General features: G+C 34.7%; 1 pseudogene; it reads right to left on the reverse strand.

The window, feature by feature from the left end:
• LOC124378321 overlaps window positions 1-17,988 on the reverse strand; it is a 69,191-nt pseudogene that overhangs the window by 23,316 nt on the left and 27,887 nt on the right.

Raw genomic sequence — 17,988 nt, forward strand, 5'->3', positions numbered from 1 at the left:
AATGTCACTAACCTCTTCTTTTTCTCTCAGCACTATTTCATCCATTTTCATCCGGTTGGCATTTTACTCATTATTTTTGTTTTATGACTAGTAATTATGAGCCAAGACCACAGAGACACAAGTGTGAGAAAAAAAACATGTTATTGCCTTTGATTTTATTACTTTTGGCTGCCAGAAGCGAGGGTACTGTTTTTACCAGCCCTTTATGCATGCAGAGCATGTGATAAGTGGATGGATGGATGAATGGATGGTTGGATGGATATATGGATATATAAATGGATGAATGGATGGTTGGATTGATGGATATATAGATAAATAAATGGATGAATGGATGGATAAACTGATGGTGGATAAATTAATGGTTGGGTGAACAGGATGCACGGAATGATGAACTGATCAATGGATCAATTGATTGCAGATCGATGGATTCATGAATGGTTTGACAAATGATAGATAAAAAATAGATAGGCCTGTGTATCAGTTATTTAATGTATACATGACTGGATGAATGGATGGAAAATATGACTTGTGTGCCTGATTATTAGATGGATGAATGATTGGTTGTTGACTGAATGGCCGACTGAAGGGCTGGATGACTGGCTTGATAGATGGATGGATGGATGGATGGATGTACAGATAGATGTACAGATGGATAAATCGATGGATGGATTAAGTAACTGAGAAATGGAAGATATTCTAAATTCTAAATAACAGCTAAAATAAACAGATATTATGACTTGACTTGACTTGACTTGACTTGAGATATTATGGCAAAGCAGACATACTGAAAGAAAATCATACAATATATTTTTTTAATTGAAATTGAAATTTTAAATTTTCATTAAAATCACTTAAATTATGTAAAGACTTGGCTCTGATGGATGGATGGGTTAGTGGATAGATGTAGGAAAAATTGAAGGAATAAAATGGTTGGCTTGATGGCTAAAAATATAGACAGAGGTGTAAATGGCTAGCTGGATGAATGGATGGATGGATGGATGGATGGATGGATGGATGGATGGATGGATAGATTAATGGATGGATAGATTAATAAACTAATAGCTAGAAGGATAAATGGACAGATGGATAAATAAACAAATGCATATAGGGATGGCTGCCTAAATTGATGAATGGATAAGTGTATAAAACAATAGGTGAATGGATAAATGTAATAATGGCCTGATAATGAATTGATGGATGAATAGATGAACTAATGGGTAGATGGGTGGATCATGTATGGATGGATGGATTGGATAAGTGGATAAACAGAGATGGAAGTTAAAAGCACCTGACAAGGTCAATGACTCGTTCTCTTGGTACTGCGGCAACTTCTTCCTCATGTATCATTATTATCTCATCTCCTGGAATCAGCTTTCCTTCTGATGGGCCTCCTATTAATAAGAACACAAACACACACACACACACACACACACACACACACACACACACACACACACACACCATGTATCCTTTTGTGATGAAGAGATGTATATAGTCAATCTACACTGTTCATTCAGTGTCTGCATACAAGGTTGTGAACATTTGTAACTTGATATAACACCTGCTGAAGATTTTTAGACTGATCTTTGTACAAATACCTTAGAGCTAGTGACTTTTAACTTTCTCTTCTCAGATTTAAAGCACCCTCTGGCATACTTCCTTCGGCTGACATTACACACAAACTAGTTTTTGTTTGAAATGACCACAATGATTTTATATGCTCCATTTATTTCTCTTGAGATGTGCTCTCGATAGTGTGCTCATTAGCAAAAGTGCTGCACAAAGTCTTATGAGTTTTTGTTGTCTCTGGTCATTCGGAAATGGTTTGCTATGGGTTCACTGATCAGGTCAATGCAAGCCTATTTATCACTTTGCAATTTCAAGTTTAATGTGTACTGATTTCAAAATGCCATTAAAATCTTTTCTCAGGGCCAGCAATACACTACAGACTATGAGTATCGGGATACATTTTAATAAGAAAATCTCAAATAGTTACACCGTTAAAGTTCTAGATTTCAATGTAAATGAAAAATTTGGATTAATACATCAATATTAAACAATTAAATATTATAAAAAAAATATTAACAAGTATAATCACTAAATGCAAATATAAAAAATTATCAATAATAAGTCAGCAACAAATTGCTTATAACTGAAAAAGGAAAGAAACTGGTGAATGAAATTGAGTTTATGTTGTTCGAAATGATGTATAAATAATCACTCTGATGCTTGAATCATTGTCATTAACATTAACATCATAATCATCATCTTCATAATCATCAATATCACCATCATCAACATGTCACCATCAGCACTGTCAACATCGTCCTATTCATTGCCATAATTAACATTATTATCTTTGTTGTCATCACCATTGCTATTGTCATAATCATCATCATCATCATCATCATCATCATCATCATCATCATCATCATCACCATCATCATCATTATCATCACCATCAACATCATCATCATAAGGGTAAGCCTATGATAAGATACTGAAGGAAGTATGTCACATATGACACATTAAAGCATAATAAATCATATTGTATGGTAGCAGATTCAACAGTATCATCAAATATCATATTGTATTTTGCTGAACCCCTAATAGATTAAACCATCCTACAAATGTGCATATACCCCTTTAATATATTCTTCCAGCTTTTAGAACAGGCAGCTTGGTTTTAAAGAGAAAATTGGGTCTTGTGTATATTATTTTGCTGAACCACTCAAGGCTATGATGGATCTTCTGTATTCTGTTAAAAATATTACTTGTTCCGAACAAATAATGGAACACTTTTATAGCTTTTGCAATATTTGCACAAACTAACATCATCAATCAAGAGAATGTGAAATATATTGTTATTCAGCATAACCATGATATTGGCCCTTATAATTATCAGTTATTATAAAACAATCATATTATCTGATACCAATTCACCACTGCTTTGAATGAAACAAAACATTGTACATGTTTACCTGGAGTGACAGAGCGCACCACTACAGGTTTTTCACTACCAGCCACGAAGCCGAAACCCAGCACAGGATCTCTCCTCATCTCGACTCGGCGAGGAGCAGGAGGAACAACCTGCACACCCTCCATACGCATCTCCTCGAGAGATCCGCTCTGAGACACTTGTCTGAAGAACAAGAGACATTGGGATGTACCACTATTATCATTTAGTTTAACAAAACGTACAAACGTTCAAATTCTCGATTTGATCTTAAATGATTTTGAAAGTGAACTGAAACAGAATGTTAGAGAGATCAGACAAATTCAATATACTGTACAGCTCACTACCAAAACACTTTGAATACATGGAATTAATGAATATATTTTATTTACATTTTACATTCTGTAGTGTTATGTGTGAACATGCCAGTTGTTTAAATTCTACAAATAATCTGAATGAATCAAATATATAGGCACCCATGCAGAAAATGTTCAATAAGTAATCTTTAAATATAATACAAATAAGAAATACTGTATAGCTGTATTTAAAATAAATACTAAAAAATATTTATCTGGGAGTTGATAGCTTAAAGAACCACCTTTAACATTAATATCTTGATCAATCATTTTCTGTATGACTTTATCAGTCTCTCCATTGCAGTGGAGGAAATGTTTGGCTCAATCATCTTTACAGTGTTGCTTCAGTTCATTGAGGCTTCATTGAGGCAACTGTTTATTATCTGTTAACGTCCTGCCACAGCATTTCATTTATTGAAGTCAGGACAATGACTGGGCCGAATGCGACACCATCATTTTATTCCTTTTCAGCCATTCTGTTGTTCTCTTGCTGGTGTGCTTGTAATCACTGTCCTGTTGCAGAATCCAGCAGCAAAAGGCTAAAAATTAAACTTTTATAATGATGGTCACTCTTGCTAATGATCAATTAATCAACAGCATTTGTTTGGCAACACATGGCTACTACTTAGCCTTTTAATTCCTATGGAAGTAGTACAGGTGTAATTTTCACATATGGCTCATTTAATATCATCTTGTTCATCGGAAATTGTTTTAACCTCATTTTTGTTTAACTTTCCCCCTTTTAATCTTTCTATCTTTTATTTACCTAATATCTAATATTGTAGAGTTCAATGAGGGTGCACATTCTTTTTCACATGAGTGCACCACTTTCTCTATGTAGCTAGCTAGCTAGCTAGCTAGCTAGCTAGCTAGCTAGATAGATAGATAGATAGATAGATAGATAGATAAATGTTTGTGTCTGCACATGATATAAATGGTGTTTTTGTTCCCTGTGCATTGTTACAAAATCAGACATGCGTTTTGGTTGATTGAGATATTACATGCATAATAAATGTATAAAAAATTTGGCTACATTTAAAAATTTTACAAAAATGTGTTAATCTTAAGCACAGAGTAAACAATGGCAGAAGACGGTAGCGTTAACTTTGACTGTGCTGAAATGAACTGGAAGGGAGATTTGGGAATACCAGGGTGCCAGATTGCTGTGCCGTGGAAGCATATGAGCTCATTCTGCTTGGGAAAAAGTCATTTCCAGAAGCATAAGAGCCACCTGCTGCAGGGAATATTCCCTCTATTTCTCTTTTGGCCAGGGGAAGATAATACTACTTTAGTTATTAACTCATTCTCTTGTGTATGGACAGAAAAGCCTTCTACAAATAAGATATTCATTCTTTGCTTATCTCTTTTCGCACCTATCCCCTGTCTATTTCCCGCTTGCCTGTACAATACACATCAGTGCAAATGAGAAAATCTCCAAAGGTTGCAGGGTTGAAAAAACAGATTTAGGAGACATTGTTCAAGTAGAAGAAGGTGCTAGTTGTCTACTTAAATGTGAAGTAAGTCCAATATATGTTTAGCTATACATCATTTGTTTAGTTTTTATAGGATGAAGGCCTTATTCTCTTCAGATTCAGATCAGATTCATCCAATTCAATATTTTCTGTAGAACTTTGAAGCTACATAAATGTTACTTAATTGGGAAAAGAAATCACAAAAAAATATGCATTATTTTTTGTTTTCATTGCTGACTTTAGTAAATTACAAACCAGCACTTAGCAATGTGTATTTTTATTTGTTGTTTGATTTTTTTATTTACTATAAACAGTCAGCCCTCAGTTTTCACAATTTTTAACCTTTTTGAATTTTCTTATATTTTTATATTCAGTCGTTGAACCTAAAAATATTGTGAATTAACAATAGGTTTGTGGTAAAATAATAAATAATACCCAATTAGACAAGCATTATCCTATATATAAACTATTTCGCTGTATTATATACATTTGCATTGAGCATGTACTTCTGTCAATAAATATATATAGTGGTCTTTAAACAGCAAGCAAAAAACACAGGATTTCAAGGTCAAAATTCCAAATTGAATTTTATACAGTTTGCTTAGAATTTATACAGTTTGCTTAGAATTATTTAATTTTTCAGGAGATTGGCTTGTAATAGAGCTCAAGGTATCTCGTTTGAAAATGTGGCTACATAATTTCAGTGCTGCTCCTCATAACATTACTTAACTCAGTGCAGCATAACATTTACCCCAAGGTCGACTTGGGTAAATGCACTACTTTTTTATTCATTCAATACAGTAATGTTGAAATAAGATACTTCACTTCTATTTGTATATTGTGTCAGTTCGGAAATAACCTTTAAGTATTTCATTCCCTAAATATTTATTTCCCAAATACCAGAGATTCACCAAATTAGCACAGCTAGTAATAGTTTGATTGTTGAAAAAATATGAAATTTAATCCTTAGATTTTTAACAGGTAAAAAAGCTGCAAGAAATTTTAATAGGATTCATAACAGGAATAGGTTGTAGTATAAGACTAAATAGGAACACAAACAGAATTTTTTAGGGTGTAAATACTGTAGATAAAGGGCAGTGTCTTTCAAAAGGCAATATTAAATGTACAGAGAGAACATTATGAATTAATTCAATCACCTCTATAGAAACCACAGAGTCTTGATGCATGCCTAGAAGATGACATTTTAATCTGAGACAACCATTATATCAAAACCCGTAATTTAGGTGGCACTTTGATCCTAAAAATAAGAACAAGAATAAACTACAAGGAGAACAAGAATAAAATAATTCCTACATGGATCACTTAAGTAAGCTTTAACAAGAGCAGATGTTTGTTCTTTCGAGAAGAGCACACATAAACCAAAACACATCAATACTTCTCAATGATCATAATAAAAAGATGTACATTGTACTAATATATATGATGATTGCATTACTTTAACATTAAATGTACTAAAATTCATCTTTCCACAAAACTGTTGTACTCATACAATATTTTCATCCTGCTATCGGTACATTAATGACCCTGCTTCTTATTCATTGTGGAAATTAACTAGCATGCTAACTCATAGGCTAGTAAAAACACAAAGCTACATTTAGAAATCGCAATGACCACTTATGAATGTCTTTAGCACACGAACCATTCCATGTTCATAATAATAAATATGATCGATGGGCTATTTCACTCTTTTGAACATTAGCATATTATTCTGCTTGCTTAAAACATATCCTGCTTTAACCTGCATTGCAATTATTTGAAAAGGAAAAACCTCTAATCCACTTCATCATTCCATAGTTTCTGTCCATTATTTCTTTGGACTAAAAGTCCTAAATTGAAGGCAGTGGTCTACAAGCAAAAACTCTCACAATTTCTACACAGAATTTTTAAAAGAATTTCTAAGAATCAGCAAAACATTGAGTAATACCAGTGAAACAGCTGCATAGCCATCGTATATTGGACGTATATTGTTGAAATATTATACAACCCCAATAGGAAGTCATTTTCAGGTTTTGGTACAAATGATAATTGTTTGTGAAATAGCATCGGGGACAAAACCGCAGTGTAAATATTGGAGGATTGTGTGTATAATGGGGTCTAAATGAATAAATCAGGAAGGAGAATATAGATTGTGGGATTATGTTGCTATTAGTAAGGAGCTATATTACACTCCAGAGTGTGTATAGGGGTGTGTGTAATCTAGAAACATCTGTCAACTGTCATACTATATTTTTACTATTTAAAAAAAAAAACATTTCTATTATTCAACCTCAAAATACAAAAAGGTTTTATACCAAATTTCTATCTATCTATCTATCTATCTATCTATCTATCTATCTATCTATCTATCTATCTATCTATCTATCTATCTATCTATCTATCTATCTATAGATATAGATATATAATAATATATAAAAGGAATATATAATAATTACTGAGTATAGGTTTGTTTTTTTACAAATACATCAACAAAGATAAATTTTTGTTTTTAAAAATTTCAGGCTTTTGCAATGAATAGATAATTATTGTGCTAAAGCAAGCAAGAAATTTAAGTGAACAACATATAGAAGCATTTAAAGGAAAAACATAAACAGAACACTACCAACAACAATAACAATAGTCTATGAGCTTAAAACAAAGAGCAAAGAATGTAGTGCATGTTTAAAGCTATATACATGTGGTAGTCATCTTTGAATGTTAATCTGATGCAGTGTTGACATGACATGATGCAGTAGCTGATGGAACGTCTAGTCTCTAAACATAATTCTGACCATTTTATAATGGGCATGTGACTGTGCTCAAATTTCACCTCATTTAAGCTTATGCTCAGATATAGTTATTATATATCTGTGATCAGCAAAGAAATTCTGATTAACCCTAGCTGTTATTGTTGGAGTTTCTTGATAGCTTACAAAAGCATGTACATAATCTCTTTGTTGAAATGTATCAAACAGAAGAGGAGTAAAACAAAAATACAAAACATTAGATCAACCATGAAACACTGTACAGGTCATTAGCAACATATAAAAAATGGGGCACCACAGTGAAATAACGACATACAAAACACCCCTACAAAGTAGATTAAATAACAATAGACATATCAAGAAAGCTTTAGAAAAACCCACATGATCAACTACAGGAATATCAACATCCTCTCATATTCTTTACATGTGTGGGCTAATGAGAAATGTGGCTTTTCTCACAATTTTTTCCCCAAGCCAAGCCATTTGGCAAAGTGGGTTATGGCTGATGAGACAAAGGTAGAAAATCTTTGGACTTATTTTGTCCATAAAAACTTGCTTTGTCTCCTAATAACAACATATCCGTGGTGAAACATGGTGGTGGCAGCATCATGCTATGAGGCTGCCTCTTTTTTTTCAGCACTGACAGGGGCTTTATTTAAGAAAAATCTATAAAGTATCTTGATTTATAAATATATATAATGGTACAAAACATGAAGGTGTCTTCTTGTTAAAGGTAAAGATAAATGGCAGTTGTCTAAAATTACAAAATAGACAATTAAATTTAATAAAAAATGCCATGGTTAATAAATGTAAGCCTATATAGTCTAGTCTACCAGTGAAGGTTCAAAACTGCTACTATAAGCAAGCAAAACTAGCAGACTTACTCAAAACATTAGACAAATCTAAGGTTAGACAGAGACTCACAAAAAACAAGGAATCAGAAAACAGTATGATGTAGAGAGGTACCAGAAATTGATCAAAAATCAAAATGTTAAATTTAGTGAATAAAGTCAGACTGGGATACTCTGAGCATCACTTCACTGTATGTTCAGATTATATACTGTATATATACAGGTTGTCCTCTACTTACAATGGAGATACGTTACGACAACCCCATTGTAAGTCAAAAATATCGTAAGTGCAAGATGGTCTATGACTGTGACAGCCTTTCCTGCTTCATGCTGATTTATTTTCTGCTTTAAACTGATGGCTTTCCTCTTGCTTTTTTTCACTACCAGCAGGAGACATACTTGGGCGCTTTAAAGAAATGCTTTTATCACTAAAATTGCAGTTTGAAACCGTTTGAAACAGAAAAAAATACACACTAACACTGAAACTTTACTCCGTCGACCGCTAGCGAGAGTGGGGCATCTCACAGAGCAAGAGATACGCTCATCCCAGCTGCGCATCCAACGTATCGTAGATTGTATAAAATTTTGTATATTTTTTCAATTTTGTGGTATCTAAATCGTCATCATAAGATCGAAAAATCGTAAGTCGAACCATCGTAACTTGGGGACCATCTGTATATTTGTACTGTATAAGGGCTGTAAAAATAAACATAAACGCAAATTCATTTTAACGGCACTAATTTTATTAACGTTTTACCATTTTTATAAAAATATAAATAAATATAAAAGGCAAAATTAAATCTATCAACACACATTTATACACGACGTCTTTCCTTTTACTCGAATAAAAAAAAATAAAATAAAAAACCTCCACATAAAAATGATTTTTAATCCCTAAACATTTGTTTAACTGATGCGGCAAGTCTCAAATCAAGCACCAAAGCTCGCCATGATGCACACATCCGGCAATTAAAACCATCTGTGTGGAAACACAGGAAAAAGTTCAGTTTAGTGTCCTGATGCTTTATGTAATTTAAAACATTATAATTACTTTAAAACATTTAAAAGAGTATTTTTACACAAGCTAGACTGTTTGAGCAACTGGCTCAGTGCAAAGTAAGAGAAGTAATAGGAACCTGTGGTTTTTCTATGTTCTTTTTTCTGTGTTTAATAGATATGTTTTTTATGCTCTATTTTAGAGTGGTTTTAGTAATAATAAACATAAATTTACATAAAGCATCCATATTTGTCCATACCCATATATATATATATATATATATATATATATATATATATATATATATATATATATATATATATATATATATATATATGACTAATAACGTGTGGAAAAGATGCATTTTCTGTCACAGTGGAGTCTATTTGACTCGAGCATACAACAAGGACAGGTTGTGGTAATGACTATTAGGTAACAAATCGATGCCAGAGTGTAAGCAGAGGACAAAGACAGGGTGAGTGAAAGACAAGGCAAGAAAAATAAAGGAGAGTGTTTCTTTCAGTGAAGAAATATTTTTAGAGACACTGTCATAATTCTGTGAGAAGAAAGATCAGGCACAACTCCACTCTACATTATACAGTGTGATGTGGATGTGGTGGTGCAGTGGAGTGTATACATTGCTGACAGAAGAGCAGACTTGAATTCAAGTGAATTAAAATTGCAAATCAGTAAAAAAACGCGAACAAAGTGAACATCGTAACCCGTGTAACATTTTAAAAATGAATGACATTAAAGTGCCATTGGTTATGAATAGTGGATGGTGGTAAAACTACTCAAGTTCAAATATGGTTTAATGTGTTAATCCTAAAATTGCCTCAGAGCAGTGTAGCTTTCCAACGCAGTGATAAACTGTTGGTTCAGACGACTTCCTGTACCGCTCCTTTCTGCAGCCAAGCTGAATGAATCTTCTGAGAGAGGAGCTCTGTGTTTTTCATCAATAGGTCATAGAGGGGATGCTGTTTATTTTCCAGAATGGCTGTGAGTTTACTAAGTGTCCTTTTTTTCACCACCACCTCAAAACCATACTGAGCAGCCCAAGATAGAGCCAGCCCTCTTGATCCGTTTGGTTAAGTTTTTTTTTTTTTTCCTAACAGTACTACAGACTGTTAGAGGATCTCTAAAATCTTACTGCAAAAATTAAAGGACCTGAGCTTCATCAGGAAGTTGAGTCCGCTCGTTTCTTTTATGTACCCAGATTCTGAGCTGACCTTCCAGTCCATCTTTTTGTCCAAATGTACACAAAGGTATCAATAGGCATTAATCAACTCAACATCTTGGCCCACTTTTTTTCTAGATCTTCAAATCATATCTCGGCACATAATCTATACTTTTAATTGAATTTGTCCACAGATACATGTAACTGTGCAGTCTTTAAACTTCAGCAGACTGCAGTGTGATCTGAATTCCAAGGCAAGCATTTTATTAAATACCCATTTGTTTGATATCTACCAAATTACAAACCATGAAATCCACTACATATAGGTTAACTCTATTTATCAAGATGGAACAGAGATGGCAACGAGCAAATGAGTGAAATGTTCCGTAAAATGCAGTGTACTCTCCATCTGTTACTGCCTTTGTGAACACACACAGTTAAAATGCTGATTGCATCATCAGTTTCGAATACAGATGCAAAATACTAAATAAAGAATAAATCCACTGATTTTCTCTTTTTCGGTTCAAATAAACCTTGTTTTTAAATGAAGTTGTTTTCAATGTTTCAACTGATGAGTTTTTCAGAATGCTCATAATGAAGCATTTGTGTGCCAGATGTTTGTGGAAAGCTTTTCTTTATGTCAGCTTCGTTGACATTATTTAATTAAATAAGCAATTTCTAAAGCATAATGCATGCATTTGAATATTCTGTATGCAAAACCTAATCTTAATGAGGTCCTCAATAAATGCCATGAATTTCTTCATAAAAGCAGTACTTCAGTAAGTGATTGCAGGAAATTCATTTTAGTACCTTCCCCCAGAATTTATAACATATGACTGCTATATATTAAACTTCTTATTATTTCACCATATAACCATTAAACAACTGAGATTTAATGGAACAGTGATTAACCAAGATTAATAGAATGCCTATTGCTATTATAAAAAAAACCCAAAGTTTATAATGAGGGATTAAACAGATAAAAACATTCTGATAAAAACATTCTGTAGTTACCAAGACCTTCTCTTATTCATCGCAGCCCAAGAAATCCAGCTACAGTGTTTAATCGAGACACAATCTAACATTAAATTAGAATAAACCTGAGTTAGGTATATAATACAGTAACTAAAAAATAAATAAGATAGTTTGCAAAATAAAATAAAAAAAAGATCTCTGTACAAATACAGCAGTTTTTGGAAGCCCAGAGTTTGCGTGAGACCTTTTTACAATTTGGTGTATAAAGCAATAGTGTCTGAAGCCTTGAAAACTTACTTGATGAAACAGTCCCTGGTGTCACGTGCAGAGGTCATGTCCCATTCATATGATGCAGCTCCCTGCATTCCAGCCCAGCTGCCAGAGGGCGGAGGCCAGACGGTGGATTTATTCTTATGGCTGAAGCGAAGCAGAAAATAAAGTGATTATTAAAAAAAAAAAAAAAAAAGGACCTTGCCATATTCAATGATTAAAATAATGACTAAAGTGTAACATAGATTTAAATTGAATGATGTCATTAGCACTTTCACATTTCGAATTTTGCACTTCGTGTATGACATACTATCTGACTTATCTCCCAATTACACATCTGGCACTGTGATCTATTTCAACAAACTGCCATGAACAGGAAATTGGAAAGCCTGCGATGGCCTTGACTGTTAATTAACATAATGATGTAATTGAGATATTGCGGCACTGATGTGCTACCTTCTCTATAGTTCCTACTGAGGCATGAAATTGGCTGTTTGTTGGTCAGAGAAGAACTCAATTCTTACAATCAATGCGAGTAAATATTAATTGTGCTTGCTAAATAAAACATGTCCTTATTGCAAAATCCTTGATGACATTCATGCAAATTAGAAGCAGTGAATAAACAAACCTGTATAAACACTTATGGTAATGGGTGTTTATTTTAGTTATTTAATTACTTATTTATTTTCAAATCTCACCTGACCAGCATATGTATTTATTTATTTTCATTAACATTTATTTACTTTTAATATGTTATATTGATATATTAATAATATAAAATTGTATTTTTAAGAAAAAAATTATAAATAAATAAAAGAAAAGCACAGACAATTTTGCTAATTGGCTCTTTGACTGTGTCATTGCTGGGATACTAATAATAAAAATCAACCCACATACTACAATTTTCTTCATAGAACAATACATTGTTCAGGTTTTTATTTTGTATTATTCCTGATTAATGTCTGTAGCCTTGATAGGTATTATATAGTGCTTTAAATGAATGGTATAAATCTAGATTGAATACCACTTTAGTTTGATGGTTGACATATGGGCTTCATAAATAATTACTGTAGTATTGAATGGTGCTTCAAAAATGGAGCACCAGCACTTTGGTTGAAGAGGTCTCAATTCCAGTCTCTTATGAGAACTAGATATGAGATGTAAAAAAAAAAAAAATTCATCATCTTTCATTGCAGTTTCACTAATTGCGGTTTCACTCGCTCAATTTTTTATTCATTCATTATATATTTTTTATTTCTATTTGGGTCACCTGCTAATTCCCACCCTTCTGCCATCTTTCCCTTGTCACAACAGCTACGAGAAACCTAATGTGTAAAACACACGGTGAGGAAAGCGCTATCTATCCTCTTCCGCATATCTGAACTTACAGGATAAATCTGAAAATTTACTTATCTCAAGGAAAGTACTTTTTACTTGTTACATGTACTTTACAGCACAGTTAAACTCTTTCTTTACATATCCTAGCAATGTTATGAAGCTTGAGTCAGAGCGCAGGATCAGCCATGTTACAGCATCTCTAAAGCACAGAGGGTTAAGGGCTTGCTCGAGGGCCCCAAGCGTGACATTTTGGCAATACCGGGACTTAAACCCCTGATCTTTCGATCAGAAACCCAAAGCCTTAACCACTGTGCTACACCAGGAAGTGTCATTGAGAGAAAGAGTATGTAATTTGTCTCACCAATTATCATCTCCTGATGATAATGTTTCTCTTTTTTATGTTTTCCCACGTTTTGAACTCCGCGGCTTAAACAACGAAGCGGCTAATTTATAAATTTTTCCTATATAATTTATGAATTTTTCCTGGGTTTTTCCCGGTTTCACAAACTTCAAGCCAAAAAACTGAACCCCATAACATTAGACCAATGAAATTTCCGAACGGAAACGAAAAAACGCTGAGCTGCACGGCTTCGGGAGAAAAAACTTCCATCGGGTGATTTTTAAACGCACAACGATGCCAAAAGATAAACTCCAGAGAGAAATAGTTGTGAAAGGAAGGAGGAAGACAGTGAACAATGACTTTCTTGGTCGGCTACTGTTTAGATACAAGCCGTTGTAACGCTTTGAGTCTGGGTGAAGGGAGAGCTCGCTTCTGGCATGCTATTCCCAAAATACCGCTATGCTCCTAAAGGAAGCGCAACATATTTCACCCGTTACACCGTGTGTAACGTGTCTTTCGTTAAAGCCTGTGTAAAGTACATTAGTGTAGACACGGCTTATAGACAGGTGCGGCTTATTTATGTTCAAAATAAAAATATTTGTAAAATTCAGTTGCGGCTTATATATGGGTGCGCTTTATAGTCCGGAAATTACGGTACATTACTTATGACCAGGTGTCTGCAAACTGTTTGTAATATAGTGTGTCAAGGAACTTCTTATTCAATGAGGTCAAGATCATCAAAAGCATGCCTTTTTAAGGCACATCCTGTTCAGATTTTCCAGGTAAGTCGATGTGTACGAAAGATGTACCAAGAAAATTTTACAAATGCGCAGGCTATTCTTTAGTGAAGCTCCAAATGTTCTAAACACAATCACACTAAATCTTTTCACAGGATTACTTTGACAAGAACATATTAATATTAAAGCGAATGAGCTTTATGACACATTCCTCTAAACCAAGCTGTCGTAACTGATCGCTCACAAATCGCTCATTATAGATGAGTATCTTCTAATTTCAAAAGTCTCCTGTCCTTCTGAATTCATCTTGACATCCTTTGGTGGCTAGCATGGGCTGTGTGGATTGAAAAGTCAAGTTATTAAGGCGATCTTTGGTGACAGATTTGACACACTGGGCCCTCTGGCTTTATCTTCTAATCCTTCTCATCAGGGAGAAAACAAATCCACACAATTTGTGGCAATAAGAGGATTTAGAGAATGGTGTGTGTAGAGGAAAGGAAGGGAAGGGGAACAAATAAAGTATCAGTGCTCTGCTGGGGATCTGATGACACTCAAAGTGGGGGGCTGGGAAGGATGAGGGTTTGTGCTTCAGCAATCCAGTGAAGTAAGCCAGTTGTTCAGGGGGTTTCGTAATTTATTTGCTTATTTGCAGTGGGTGTTGGAGCAAAAACTAAAAAGGCGGTGCATTGTTTAGCACTTTTAACAAATTGCATTGTCACAAAGCAGCTTGCCAGAAATCAGCATGTAGATTTAGATCCCTGGAGAGCAAGAAAAAAATGAAAGAAAATGAAAGGAAGAAGAAACCTTAAGGAACCAGACTTCTTCTGCTCGATCCACTAGTTGTAGAAAAGGAGTCAAGGAATAATCCGTATTAACACATCATGAAATATGTCCGGGAATAAATGCAGAATACGTCTCTATGAGTACTGCAAATGTTCTGAAGCTGAGTCTTGAGCATAATGTGTTTTTGGTGCAGGCCTACTCGATATATTCAATAAAACATTCAAATATATGGATCTTTTTGGTGGTGTTTTGTATGTGTCTAAAATGTCATTATTAACAAATAGATATCAAATCTAGGGTTAGGGTTAAACTAAAAGTACATTATTATACTTATTTTTTATCATATTTACTTTATTATTAGTGCTATTATAATTTCTTATGTACCACCGTATTTTTGGACTATAAGCCGCTACTTTTTCCCACGTTTTGAACCCGCAGCTTAACAACGAAGCAGCTTATTTATGAATTTTTCCTGGGTTTTCCGGTTTCACAAACTTCAAGCCAAAAACTGAACCCCATAACATTAGACCAATGAAATTTCCGAACGGAAACGAAAAAACGCTGAGCTGCACGGCTTCGGGAGAAAAAACTTCCATCGGGTGATTTTTAAACGCACGACGATGCCAAAAGATAAACTCCAGAGAGAAATAGTTGTGAAAGGAAGGAGGAAGACAGTGAACAATGACTTTCTTGGTCGGCTACTGTTTAGATACAAGCCGTTGTAACGCTTTGAGTCTGGGTGAAGGGAGAGCTCGCTTCTGGCATGCTATTCCCAAAATACCGCTATGCTCCTAAAGGAAGCGCAACATATTTCACCCGTTACACCGTGTGTAACGTGTCTTTCGTTAAAGCCTGTGTAAAGTACATTAGTGTAGACACGGCTTATAGACAGGTGTGCCTTATTTATGTTCAAAATAAAAATATTTGTAAAATTCAGTGCAGCTTATATATGGGTGCGCTTTATAGTCCGGAAATTACGGTACATTACTTATGACCAGGTGTCCGCAAACTGTTTGTAATATAGTGTGTCAAGGAACTTCTTATTCAATGAGGTCAAGATCATCAAAAGCATGCCTTTTTCAAGGCACATCCTGTTCAGATTTTCCAGGTAAGTCGATGTGTACGAAAGATGTACCAAGAAAATTTTACAAATGCGCAGGCTATTCTTTAGTGAAGCTCCAAATGTTCTAAACACAATCACACTAAATCTTTTCACAGGATTACTTTGACAAGAACATATTAATATTAAAGCGAATGAGCTTTATGACACATTCCTCTAAACCAAGCTGTCGTAACTGATCGCTCACAAATCGCTCATTATAGATGAGTATCTTCTAATTTCAAAAGTCTCCTGTCCTTCTGAATTCATCTTGACATCCTTTGGTGGCTAGCATGGGCTGTGTGGATTGAAAAGTCAAGTTATTAAGGCGATCTTTGGTGACAGATTTGACACACTGGGCCCTCTGGCTTTATCTTCTAATCCTTCTCATCAGGGAAAACAAATCCACACAATTTGTGGCAATAAGAGGATTTAGAGAATGGTGTGTGTAGAGGAAAGGAAGGGAAGGGGAACAAATAAAGTATCAGTGCTCTGCTGGGGATCTGATGACACTCAAAGTGGGGGGCTGGGAAGGATGAGGGTTTGTGCTTCAGCAATCCAGTGAAGTAAGCCAGTTGTTCAGGGGGTTTCGTAATTTATTTGCTTATTTGCAGTGGGTGTTGGAGCAAAAACTAAAAAGGCGGTGCATTGTTTAGCACTTTTAACAAATTGCATTGTCACAAAGCAGCTTGCCAGAAATCAGCATGTAGATTTAGATCCCTGGAGAGCAAGAAAAAAATGAAAGAAAATGAAAGGAAGAAGAAACCTTAAGGAACCAGACTTCTTCTGCTCGATCCACTAGTTGTAGAAAAGGAGTCAAGGAATAATCCGTATTAACACATCATGAAATATGTCCGGGAATAAATGCAGAATACGTCTCTATGAGTACTGCAAATGTTCTGAAGCTGAGTCTTGAGCATAATGTGTTTTTGGTGCAGGCCTACTCGATATATTCAATAAAACATTCAAATATATGGATCTTTTTGGTGGTGTTTTGTATGTGTCTAAAATGTCATTATTAACAAATAGATATCAAATCTAGGGTTAGGGTTAAACTAAAAGTACATTATTATACTTATTTTTTTTATCATATTTACTTTATTATTAGTGCTATTATAATTTCTTATGTACCACCGTATTTTTTGGACTATAAGCCGCTACTTTTTTCCCACGTTTTGAACCCCGCAGCTTAACAACGAAGCAGCTTATTTATGAATTTTTCCTGGGTTTTTCCCGGTTTCACAAACTTCAAGCCAAAAAACTGAGCCCCATAACATTAGACCAATGAAATTTCCGAACGGAAACGAAAAAACGCACCTCACCTGTGTTCTGAGCTGCACGGCATCGAGAGAAAAAACGTTTTTTTTAAACGCACGACGATGCCAAAAGATAAACTCAGAGAGAAATAGTTGTGAAAGGAAGGAGGAAGACAGTGAACAATGACTTTTGGTAGGCTACTGTTTAGATACAAGCTGTTGTAACGCATTGAGTCTGGGTGAAGGAGAGCTCGCTAACTCCAGTTACAACAGAAATCATATAAGCACAGACAGGTTTCCAAAACTCGTGATTTTTTTTTTCTTGGCAACAGCGTTACTGGTTAGTCAAAGAAACTTAGAAATCAGCATCAGAAAATAATAAGGACATATTCCTCGGTCTTGCACACACGCAGTAATACTGGAAAAATGCAGTGCCAGGCTATTCCCAAAATACCGCTATGCTCCTAAAGGAAGCGCAAGTGGTATTTTCAGTGTAGACACCTGCGGTTTATAGACAGGTGTGCCTTATTTATGTTCAAAATAAAAATATTTGTAAAATTCAGTGCAGCTTATATATGGGTGCGCTTTATAGTCCGGAAATTACGGTACATTACTTATG

Source organism: Silurus meridionalis, chromosome 24 (assembly GCF_014805685.1).
Source record: "Silurus meridionalis isolate SWU-2019-XX chromosome 24, ASM1480568v1, whole genome shotgun sequence".
Classification (NCBI taxonomy): domain Eukaryota; kingdom Metazoa; phylum Chordata; class Actinopteri; order Siluriformes; family Siluridae; genus Silurus; species Silurus meridionalis.